The 12,500-nt window shown below is 44.8% G+C and overlaps 1 protein-coding gene across 4 annotated transcripts in view; it reads right to left on the bottom strand.

The window, feature by feature from the left end:
• The window catches only part of LOC143032868 (uncharacterized), a 910,430-nt gene that overhangs the window by 194,310 nt on the left and 703,620 nt on the right, over nucleotides 1-12,500 (bottom strand). The window lies entirely within an intron of this gene.

Genomic DNA, 12,500 nt, shown 5'->3' with positions numbered 1-12,500 from the left:
CTTGTTAAAAAATAGATAAAAAATGAATTGATAAATAGATTAATGAATAAATAAATAAATTGTGACAAAAATACAGTTATATTCAAGACTCATATGTGCTTCCGTTTGTCCCGACACGACTTGCTAGTTTCGTGGATAGCGTCAAGGAGTGCCAAGTTGCAGTCGCAAGATCGCGTCCCGTTTAGGTCATAAAAGCTTCACAATAGAGGAAGTCGTTACTCTCCCCCTTGAGCAAGGAGTTAGATGTGCAACGTATGACTGTATACAGGCTCAGCTCTCATGGGTGGGTAGCAGGTCCAGCACGTGATCCAAGATCATGGTGAGCAATGTCGACGAACATATTTTCCCACAGTACTCTAAGATTATTGCAGGGCGTGTGACCCTGCCGGCCCATTACATTGACTAAGTCATGGCTTAAGCTAGACAGATTCTTATTTACAAAGAATAGGAGTAGGTCTCGCAAACGACACAAGAATATTTCTTTTCCAATGGATCCCTAACCCAACTTTGGATCCCTTCTCCGACTTCGGAACCAATGAACAATCATGACCTGACATGACCTGATCTCACCTGTTTTCAAATAGTGTTAAAAATTATTGCGGCATGTAGAGCGTCTGGGAAACCACAACACCAAAATATTGGGGTAGGGATGGGGTATATGACTTACACTCCCATTACTGTGGAAGGGGATTAGAAGTCCGGCTTGCCAAGTCGAGGAACTGACCTGCTGGGAGACAACTCCCTTTCTACGCCATAGACCAGTGATGCTAGGACAACGAAGCGGTGCGTGGAGTGTGTGTGTGTGGGGGGGTAGGGTGTGTGTGTGTGGCGGGGTTATCGTACCAGCAGTAGGAATGAAAGAGAAAGAAGCAATGGGGTGAATGAACATTCATTCCTCCGACTCGAAAAAGATTTTACCCCATGCGACAGAACATCCTGAAAAGCCTCCCAAGGGCCTCTGTTCGCAACTTCAGCTGAATAAAACCACTTGCCGACGTCACAACGAAATATGTTAAGCAGACCGCGATGCTAAGACTTTGATAATTCTCTAGTGAGGAGGCAGCAGCTGCGAGAAGAACCACGTGATAAATCTACGTGGAGTCTGGCGGCGTCCGCGGTGGCTGTGAAGTTCTCTTACAAAGGCGGCTGCAGCCCCCTGCCAACGATGGTATGGCCTTTAATAAGGAAATATGGGCGAGTGGATAATGCTGAGGTATTGGTGGCGGTAGTGATGGCGTTTGTGGTAAGCCTCTTGGTGGTAGTGTGAGTATGTGTGCTGTTGGTAGCGAGGTATCTATGTACATAATATACTCAGTTGTAAAGCAACATTCTTATATGTATATGAACGCACATGTATTCTCTCTCTAGTGAAAAGGAACTGAAGAATGTTGTTTGCTTATGGCTGTACTTTAGGTGATACTGTTGGTAAAATACTCTTGGTAGTGGTGTTGGTGTTGGTGATGGTGTTAGTGGTAGTGATAGTGTTGTTGATGTTGGTGTTTGTAGTGGTGGAAGTGCTGATGATGGTGGTAGTATTGATGATGATGGAAGTACTGTAGTGATTGAGGTGATGGTGGTGGTGATGTTGATGTTGGTATCGGTGGTAGCGTTTTTGTTGGTAGTGATGGTGGTAGTGTTGATGGTGGTGGTAATGTTGATGGTGGAGGTGGTGATGGTAGTGGTGGTGATGTTGGTAGAGGTGGTGGTGTGCAGGAGAAGGGTCACCCAGGCGGAGATTTAAAGTGTTGTAAGGTTGGCTCAATGCAAGACAAAAGTGGTTCAGTGATGACCGGGCGCTGCAGATCATTGGCCGTATTGCAATGAATCACTGACACCTTTCACCCTTATTGACGACTTACACATATCTTCTAACGGCCGCTAAGTGATTTTATTCAGACAAAGAAAATCCCCATTGACGCAGCGAAAGTGTTAACCTACCTTGAAGAAGGCTTTCATCCCTGTCCACGACTTATACTCGATATTCTGGCTGCCTCCATACAATCTTAACTAAAAGAGGTGAGCATTGTGGTCGACAACTAATTTTATCCTGGTTAAAGACTGACCATCTTATCTAATTCCGGGGTAAAAAAACAAATTACGAGGAGTAAATGTGACAGAGAAAAAAATTAATAGTGACGTAACAACAACAACAACAACAAAAAGGGGGCTTCGGTATCATTAACACAATCGTATTGCTGACAAGGTAGGACGGGGGACGGGGAGGGTGCCGCCGTCGCTCACGCGCGGTGAGACCCTGATGCGCTGTTGGCAAATCAGGTTGTCGGAGAAGCACCCACGAGCTACGTGGTCGGTTCCCGATCCGCTAATGAGGTCTCAAATGAGCCTCATCATTAGGCAGTGTGGCGTGACACTGTGACACACGCGTCACGGTACAGTGAGGACGTCGCGGCGCAGCTCCACGTGCTCCGGTTTCATCCCCGTCTAACGATATAATTCACAGCAATAGCACGATAATGTGATGTTACGTTATGTGTTTGCTTACCGTACTAAGCTACGTTGTTGTGATATATTGTGTTGTCGTGCTGCGTTTTACTGTGCTCCGATCTAGCGCGCTCTGACGTAGCCCAGGGAGGCCTTATTTCGTCAAGGTCCAGGATGCTTTTGTACCATAACTATGACATCAAGTATTCTGCTGAGTGCCGTGGAATGTTATGGTAGTACAGCTTATTGTGATATGATATGTTGCAAAAGTGTGATTTGGTGCATTTTGGTGTGATGTGAAGTGTTGGTGTGATGTGGTAATGTAATGTAGTGGTGTGGTATAGTATGGTGTATTAGTCTAATGTGGTGCTGTAGTATGGTGTGTCAGCCTAGTGTGGTGTGCGCTGTTGGCCTAATTGGAAGCATGCTGGTCCCGCATTCGCTTAGATGTGGATTCGAATCCCGCACCCCTCTCCGATTCCCAGCAATGACTGTTACCTCTTCTAATAGCCCCAAGCGCACAGGGCAAAGGTGACAGCTCCGGGCGCAGCTACTCAGCGCCTCCTGTCGTATGCTCTTAATCTTCACCTTTTAGTTTTTCTAGCGTTGAGGTTTAGTGTGTGGTCTCATGTTGTGGCGTGGTGTGGTATGGTGTGGTGTGGTGTTGTGCTGTGTGGTGTGGTAAGGTGTGGTGTGGTAAGGTGTGGTGTGGTGTGGTGTGGTGTGGTGTGGTGTGGTGTGGTGTGGTGTGGTGTGGTGTGGTGTGGTGTGGTGTGGTGTGGTGTGGTGTGGTGTGGTGTGGTGTGGTGTGGTGTGGGGTGGTGTGGTGTGATCTGGTGTGGTATGGTGAGGTGTGGTGAGGTGAGGTGTGGTGTGGAGTGGTAAGGTGAGGTGTGGTATGGAGTGGTGTAGTGCAATTTGGTGTGGTAAGGTGTAGGGTAGTGTGGTGTAATGTGGTGTGATATAGTTTGGTATGGTGTGGTGTAATGTAGAGTGGTGTGATGCGATGTGGTGTTGTAAGGTGTAGTGTGGTGTTGTATGGTGTAGTGTGTTCTGATGTGGAGTGAGGTAGTAAGGTATAGTGTGCTGTGGTAAGGTGTGGTGTTGTGTTGTGTAGCGTGGTAAGGTATGGTGTGGTATGGTGTGGTAAGGTGTGGCGTTGTGTTGTGTGGTGTGGTATAGTGTGGTATGGTGTAGTGTGGTATGGTGTGGTATGGTTTGATATGGTGTAGTATGGTGTGGTGTATTATGGTGTGGAATTATGCGATATGGTGTGGTGTGGTGTGGTGTGGTGTGGTGTGGTGTGGTGTGGTGTGTTGTGGTGTGGTGTGGTGTGGTGTGGTGTGATGTGGTGCGGTATGGTGTAGTGTGGTGTGGTGTGGTGTGGTGTGGTGTGGTGTGGTGTGGTGTGGTGTGGTGTGGTGTGGTGTGGTGTGGTGTGGTGTGGTGTAGTGTGGTGTGGTGTGACGTAGGTATTGCGTGGTATGGTTGTATTCCCTGGAGAGCTAGGCACTGAATAAATTATTTCGTAAAAACCAGCGAGGACTTTTGAATCAATAATAACAGTGTCTCGTGCAGCTGCCCTTCGTTCTCGCTCGGTTCTTCCTTAGGTCCCTTGGCTCTTCCTCTTGCCTTTGCCAATGTCCTTCAGTCTTTCCTCTCGCCCTTCTTCATGGCTCTTCCTCCCGCTCTTCCTAAGGTTTGCCGGCCCTTTCTCCCACCAGTGCTCGTTCTACCCAGCCGTCACATGATCCGCCAACCATTCCTTCCTCCCTTACTAAGGATCAGCGGACCTCTCTCACGCCCTTCTACTACCCTTTCTAGGTCCACTTCTGCCTCGGATAATGTTTTTTTCACTATCCTCTTTCTAGAATCTGCTCAACCATTCCATTCTCCTACCAGACTTTCTCATTTCCATTTGCACAGCCCTTTCTATATAGCTCCTTGTCCACTCACTACTCCATATGTTACACTTGTGCTCTCTCCTCGTCTCTTTTTCTCTTCTCATCTCTCTTTCTCCCCTTCTCTCTCTCTCTCTCTCTCTCTCTCTCTCTCTCTCTCTCTCTCTCTCTCTCTCTCTCTCTCTCTCTCTCTCTCTCTCTCTCTCTCCCGCCGCCAATTTCACTTCATCTCTATATTTCTTTCTTTCTACTTCCTTTTCCCATAACTAATATTCCCTTTAAAGTCTCGTCACTATTTTGATCATCATCATCATGGACTCTGTTTTCAACAGTGACCCTTCCTTTCACCCGCACAGTCTCACTCGCTCCTTCCCGGCGCCTATCTCCACGCCACTATTCCCTCTTTCATTTCCTATTTACTATCCTTCCCCTTCCATTCTCCTACACTATCCTCCCTTTCTTTTTTCCATCCTATATCCTTCCCTTTTCCTCCTCCGCAGTTATCCCTTACCCTTCCTTCCTCATTTACTATTCTTTCCCCTCCCTTTCATCTCCACTCTCCTCCCCATCCCTCCACCCGCCTATCAAGTCCCCAAAAAGGCATTTCTTTCCCATTTTGTCCTTTTTCACATTCCAACCCATTACCCACCACGGCCCCAGTGGCTCCCGCCTGTTCCTCAAACCACCTTTTCCTCCTCCTCCTCCTCCTCCTCCTACTCCTTTTTCTCCTCTTCCTCTCCCTACTCTGACCAAATAGGGTGCTGACTGTATAAGTCTTATGTATGCAATATTTTAGGGATTTAAGTGATATTCATGCGGATGAGAGTCACACAGATTTTTTTCTTTTTTTTTTTTTTGACGGGACGCTAATATTTATAAAAAAGAAATGCTGATCACTTCTATTATTCCTCCGTTCCTTTACCCTTCTTATCTCTCCAACAACAGCTACAGAGCACGAAACTACCTCTTGCAAATTTTGTCCCGAAGGATAGAGTTCTTGGTAATCGGCGGCGAAATTCATATAATCCTCCCTTTCTCCTCCTTCTCCTCCTCTTCTCCTTTTCCTCTCATCCTTCTCATCTCCTCCTCTTCCTCCCCTCCTCCTCCTCTCCTTCTCCTCTTCTCTTCCTCATATTTCTCTTCCTCCTATTCCTCCTCCTCCCCTTCCTCCTCCCCTTCCTCCTCCTTCTTCCCCTCCCCTTTCTCCTCCTACTCCATTCCCCTTCTTTCTCCTCCTTTTCTTCCTTCCTCACCTCCTTCTTCATCTCATCTCCTTCCTTCCATCTCCTCCTTCTGTGCTTCGATGTATTCCTGATCTCATACAAGTGACACCTCCCAACCAGGCTCCGCCCCTACACGCCCTTGCGGACCGCAACACATGTTCTTACCACAGGGTTCCCCAAATGAGAGAGAACCACTACAGCTAATACATCAGCTTCACTTTGGCAATCGGAGCTCCTGCCGTCTCGAGCAGACCCCACGCAGACCCTCCATGGCTCCTGAAGACACAAACGATAGCAGCTTAAGTGTCTCATACATCCCTAAAGTGTCCTCTATATCTCTGGAGCGACCCCCTTCATCCACAGAAGGTCGCCTATCCACTTAAATGGTCTCCTACACTCCTGGATGGCATCCTTCACCACTGGAGGATCTCCTACACCACTGGAAGGTCACTTACACTTCTTGAAGCTCTCTTACACCCCGGTGGGGAGGTGGGTCTACATCTCAGGATTCTCCTATGCCCCTCCGGGTCTCACACATCCCTGCAAGGCCTCCTATATTCCCACAGTTCTTGAAGGGTAATTTTACACCCCTTGAGTGCCCTCTACACCCCCGAAAGGTCTATTACACGCGTCCCTGATCCTCCCACACTTCTGAAGGGTCTTTTATATTCTTTAGAGGCTCACTTATATCTCTGAAGCGTCTCCTACCCTTCTATAGGTCTTCTACACCCATTCAATGTGTTCTACACCCTAGGAAGGTCTCTTGCACACATAAAGGTGTTCTACATCCCTGTAGAGTCTTCAACCCTTTCTGTTCGGTTTTCTATACCTCTGGAAAGGATTCTACACCTTTGGGATTCCTTCTACATTACCTGTACCATTGGGAGGGGCATTCTATTTCCCTGTAGGGTCACGCAAGCCACCGAAGAGGATTTTGCATCTCTGGAGGGTCTCCTACACTCCCAGGATTTTTTTTTTTTTTTTATCCCCAAGGAATCAATTCTGATTTCCCTTTCCCTCAACACTTTTACGGTATGATGACGCTCTCTTGCTTTGGCTAACGCAAGGCGATTCTGCTTAGATCGATAGAACTCATCTTGTCCCGAATCTATACTTCATTTTAACATCTAAGCAGAATCGACTGGCGTTAGGTACAACAATATATTTAAAGAGCGCCACGCGCTGAAGGGTTTAACACCTTCGTTCTCGAGGAGGGGAGGAATACCACGGAAATAATGAAGAGGAACAAAAAGAAAAAGTAACATCTGTATGAAAAAGGACTTTGAATGGGGACTCGCTGTCCCTTCAATACAATTTCACTTTTTTATTTTCTTAGCATCTATTCTTTCTTCTGATTCTTCAGTCAAACTCATTACTCCTTCATCTCTCATCCTCAGTAGAAATTCGATTTTTTTTCCTTCACAGTTATCTGTTTGTACCCTTCGGCATGTTCTCTCCTCTGCCTCGCCCCCAGTTTGTGGTATTAAATGTACGTTTTATGTAGTCGATATAGTATATTTGGAGCTTTGATAACATTTCTAGGGACAAAGTCAATCACAACTTTTGGCTTGTACTACCTTTCCTTTCTGCTGCCTCTCTTAAATTTTTCTTTAGCATCTCTATGACTACACTTCTATGCAATACTGTCCCCAAATATAGAAGCGCTGGTTATTGGTAACAGAAAAAATAAATTCTCTTTATCTTCACTTGATTCTTTTACAATCCCACATCTTTTCCTATTCGCCTCATTCTTTTTACCCTCTCGTTATAGTCCCTCCTTTATTTTCATCATCTGCTTTCTTTCTTCATCCTCCCTTATTCATTTACTCACTCACCCCCTCCCTCCTTCCACTCTTTGATCCACTTCACTCTACTCTCTCCTTTCTCCACTCTTCTCTCCTCACTTCAACTCCCGTCACTTTGACTTTAGTCATGCATCTTTCCCTTGTCCCAGGTATGATTGGGAAAACAAGTACTTTTAAGTTTTGTATTAGTGTCAAAGGCATTTTCAGAACATAGCTGAAAAAGGGGTCTGCAAATGGTAGCAGTATGAACAGTGAAAAACAAGTCCGTTTGTTCACACATGGTGAACTACGAAGAAAGTTCTCCGAATTATTGCCACCATACACGAAGTCTCTACACCAGATGGTGTCAAAGCACTTCCTTCCTCGACTCTATATTTTCCTTCTCCTCGCCCCGTTTCCCTCCCACCTCTTTTCCCTTCCTACCTTCAGACACCATCAGATGAAAGTCTGCTATCAGCCGTAGGATGGTTGAGGTCTGTGATGGCGGGGCAGCTGAAAGAGGACCCCATTTGACACATTAGGGAAAAGCGGTACGGAAGTGGGCCTTCTTCAGTTCCTTGAAATCGTTGCCCCAAGGAAGACCTCACCGGGGCAACGGAGACTTCCAGGTATCTGGGTGTTTGTTTACTCCTTTCCTTTAATATGATTTTTTTAAGTTCGACCTCGTTGTGGGCCAATGGGTATCCTGTCGGCATGCTTTTCTATTGTAAACACTGAGAGTAATGCGGAGGTGGGAGGTCTTCATTCGAAGTCAAGAGGACGTGAAAATAGTTACAAGGAGAGAGGGAGAGAGAACGGCAATGGAATGCGATGGAGAGGCGGTGGGCCGGAACGAACACAGCCGAGAAAGCTTCTGAGAGTCTTGGTTATAAAGAGCCGTCGTTAGAAAACGGGAATACCGGGGGGAAACTGAGGTGAAATAGATAGATTGACACAAAAGATGGCCGATTGAGGGTAAACGAGTTGAGGTTGTGATACGACGTTTAAGATGGAAGACCGGGTAAATGTGGGGTCGGAGACGGAGGGCGAAGACAAGGAGCGGGATGGGGTAACGAAGAAGCTTTTCAAGAGTAACCAAGGAGCTGTACACAAGCTGGAGAGAGACAGGATGAGAACGACATTTGTGAGAAAGAAGAATGAACATAATAGTAATAATTACGAAAGGATGTAGAAAATGAGAGGAAGAAGAAGAAAAGAAACAAATAATAAAAGCTTACCTAAGCAGTCCTGATTACATAAACCCTAAGACACCTGCACAATCACCCTTCTGTCTGACGTCAAAGCGTGACAAAAGAGAGGGGTGGCATGAAAGACCGAAAGAAAATGGACGGACGAGGGGAGCAAAAGTTAAAGAAGAAAGCAAGGCAAGACTGAGTGGAAGAAAGGCATCTGAATAATGAAGAGGAGACATTGAGATCGAAGGCAGGACATGCATTAAATACAAATTTGAAGGAGGGAGACGGGGTTGTGACACGTGAGTAGAAGCGACCACAGATCTGATAGAAGGCGTGAGCAAAGGGTAGGGAAGATGCACCATGGAGGGGCAAAAAAAGACGACAGGTGCGGAGCCAAATGACCGAGAAGAAGGAAAGGAAAGGAAGGAGAAGCGGGAGAAAGAAAAGAAAAGAGGAGAGGAAAGAAAAGGAAGTGATAGGAAGGAATAAAGAGAAAGGAAGTAAAAGAATGAGACAGGAAAGGAGAGAGAAGAGAAGTAAAGGTTAGTAAAGGGGAAGGAAAGGAAGTAAAGGGAAGAAGGGAAAGTAAAAGTAAAAGGACTGAGAACTGTTTGTGGTGGGAAATGGCAAAATATTGAGTAGAGATACAAGACGCGCCAGTTAAAATATCACTTCTTTAATCGTTTCACGACGATCATTAAAAAAGGATTACAAAAGAGGAGCATGCCGACAGGAGACTTCTTGGTCTATAACTAGGTCGGATGCGAATTTTTTTTATAATAATACATAAAATAAACAAATAAATGAATTGATAAATTTATAATATAAATAATAATAAATAAAATAAATAAACAAAAAATAGATCAAGTTAAACAATAAACAAACAGGTAAATAGTAAATAATAATAAATTGACATAAATAATAATAAACAAACAGACAAATAATAACAAATAAATAAACAAATAATATAGAATAAATGGCAGGCATTACAGCAGCTTCCTTTGGTGTTTATCTAAACGAATCTTAAATCTTCGAACTGAACTACATTGCACTGCCTCTGTAGGAAGTTTATTCAATTCATTAACTACGCGGTTGGCAAAGTTGTTTTTACCCACTTCCAAAATAATCTATTTCATGACAGTTTGAGACCATTATTTCTTGTCGGATCTTCATTCAGTGTAAAAATTTTGTTACTTTTGATGTTGCCAATTCCCAAGTCACCTCTGAGTCTACGCTTTTTTAGGGAAAACAGATTCATATGCTTTTGTCGATGTTCGTATAATTCATTTTTGATATTTGGAATCAGCTTTGTGGCTCGCCGTTGTAGTTTTTCCAATCTGTCAATATCTTTAATGAGATTCAGTGACCATATGGAAACCGCATATTCCAAATGTGGACGAACTAACGATTGTTAATGAGAGATGGACTTTTGAAGTCAAAAGATCGCGCAATCAGATCTACTCTTATTTGCTTTCTTTGAGGCTGAAATACACTACTTAGATGATTTGAGATCGTTACTGATAATAACGCCGAGATCCTTTTCTGGATGGATGCCATGCAGAATGTCTGAAAAAAGGAGGTACAGTGATGGTGGACTGGTTGGTGAGGTTATTTAATGTTTGTTTGAGAGAGGGTAAAGTGCCGGAGTACTGGAGAGTGTCTGTATAGTTCCACTTTACAAGGGAAAGGGGGACAAGTGTGAGTGTAGTAGTTTCAGAGGGATTAGGTTGTTAAGTGTAGTTGGGAAGGCTTATGGGAGGATCTTGATTGAGAGGATTAGGAGAGGAACAGAGGGAGTAATTAGTGAGGAACAGTGTGGATTTAGGACAGGTAGAGGTTGCGTAGATCAGATTTTTGTGGTAAGAAAGATATTTGAGAAAGCTATAGGAAAAGGTAAGGATGTTTTTTTGGGCTTTTATGGATCTGGAAAAGGCTTATGACAGGGTAGACAGGAAGGCACTGTGGGAGATTTTGTAGATATACGGGATAGAAGGAAAGCTTTTAGGAGCTGTTAAGAGCTTTTATAAGAGTAGTAGAGCGTGTGTCAGAATTAGAAATGGAGAGAGTGAGTGGTTCGAGGTAAAGGTGGAACTTCGTCAGGGATATGTTATGTCGCCCTGGCTGTTCAACTTATACATGAATGGTGTGGTGCGAGAGGCAAATGCAAGGGTGGTTGGGTCAGGGATTGGAGATGGTTAAAGAAAATGGAGAAAATTGGGAGGTGAGCCACTTGTTGTTTGCGGACGACACTGCGCTTGTGGCAGGATCAGAGAAGGGATTAAGGAAGTTAGTGACAGAGTTTGGGAGAGTGTGTGATAGAAGAAAGCTGAAGATAAATGTGGGTAAAAGTAAGGTGATGAGGTGTACAAGGGGTGACAGTGACAGCAGACTGGAAGTGAGCACCAAGGGAGAGAGACTGAAGGAAGTGGATAGTTTTAGATACTTGGGTGCGAATGTGGTAGGAAAGGGAGGAGTGGAGGTGGAGGTAGAATGTAGATTGAGAAAAGCGAGTAAATGCCTTGGTGGATTAAAAAGTGTAATGAGAAATAGACATTTGGGAATGGATGCTAAGATGAGGTTATATGAAGAAGTGATTGTGCAGACAGCACTGTATGGGGTAGAAACATGGACCATAAGAGAGGAAGAGAGAAGGAGTTTGAATGTGTTTGAGATGAGGTGTCTGAGAAGTATGATAGGGGTTACTAGGTTGGATAGAGTGAGATATGACGTGACGAGGAGAACGGGGGTGGTAAGGGAGTTGGGAGACAGGATAGATGAAATAGTATTGGGATGGTTTGGACACATGGAAAGAATGAGTGAATAAAGACTAGTAAAAGAGGTATGGAAGGCAGATGTGGCTGGAGTGAACATGAGGGGGCGACCTAGGATGAGGTGGACGGATGGGGTAAAAGGGGTTTTGGGGAAGAGGGGAATGTCTGCTGAGGAAGGACGGGAATGGACAGAAGACAGGGGTGAATGGAGAATGGTTGTAAATGGATGATGTTAAGATGCATGAGGTGGAATGTGTGAGAAGCAGCCCAAAGAGATTTCTCCCCGTCTTCTCCTTTTCTGCACAAGGGGACGGAGAGGGGGGTCACCTATTTAATAAAATGGCCTTGATGTGGATAGGCTGTGTCTTGTGACACTGCTTCTGACGCAGAGCAGTGGACAAGATGCAGGGATGACCCGTTATTCAGGAGGTGCCAAGATAGGAGGGAGGATAGAGGGTGGAGGGGATGGAATGGGTGGGAATGGTTTTCATGCCTTTGTTTTTGGGCTACCTCCCTTGTAAGGGGGAAAAAGCCTTGGTATATGTATGTATGTACTTCTGTTAACGAATTTCCAAATAACTTGTAATCGTACTTAGTTATTTTTACTTATGTGCATAACCTTGCATTTACTTGTGTTAAATTTCTTTAGCCACTTTTCAGACCATTGATTTTTACAGACTTTATCCTGACTAATGTAAGACGATTTCATTCAGCTGAGAAGCTGACGATGGAGAACATGGGGTCTCCACGAATCAAGATCAAGAGAAAATGGGAGCCCCATTGCTCAAGAACCTGTTCTGTTCAGCCTACCTCTTTCAGTTGAATAAAATAGTCCTTCATTACCCAGAACAAAATCTGCCAGAGACGTCAGAGTACAGAAAGTGTTGGACATTCTCTTCGTTGATGCAGGTTATTGATCTTCAGACTAAGGCCAGACGATATCATTCAGCTGGGGGAGACGAAACTCGAAGAGGAGACACGCTCACAGCTCTCTGCCAAACTAAATAAAAAAACGCTTGGCTTCGGTTAAAAAATCTATAAAGTTTGTCACTGTAGAGGTTAAATCTTTCGTAAATAAATGGCGGAGGATGGAATGACGGAAGATCGAGGCCTACGGATTCTTTCCTTATCCACGAATCACAAGGTGTAAAAGTCCGTGAAGACATATTCAAGAACGGTTTCC

This window comes from Oratosquilla oratoria, chromosome 14 (genome assembly GCF_046742065.1).
Source record: "Oratosquilla oratoria isolate Oo_2021 chromosome 14, ASM4674206v1, whole genome shotgun sequence".
Classification (NCBI taxonomy): Eukaryota; Metazoa; Arthropoda; class Malacostraca; order Stomatopoda; family Squillidae; genus Oratosquilla; species Oratosquilla oratoria.
Note: the sequence above shows the minus strand (reverse complement) of the source record. Positions and strands in the feature narration are given on the sequence as shown.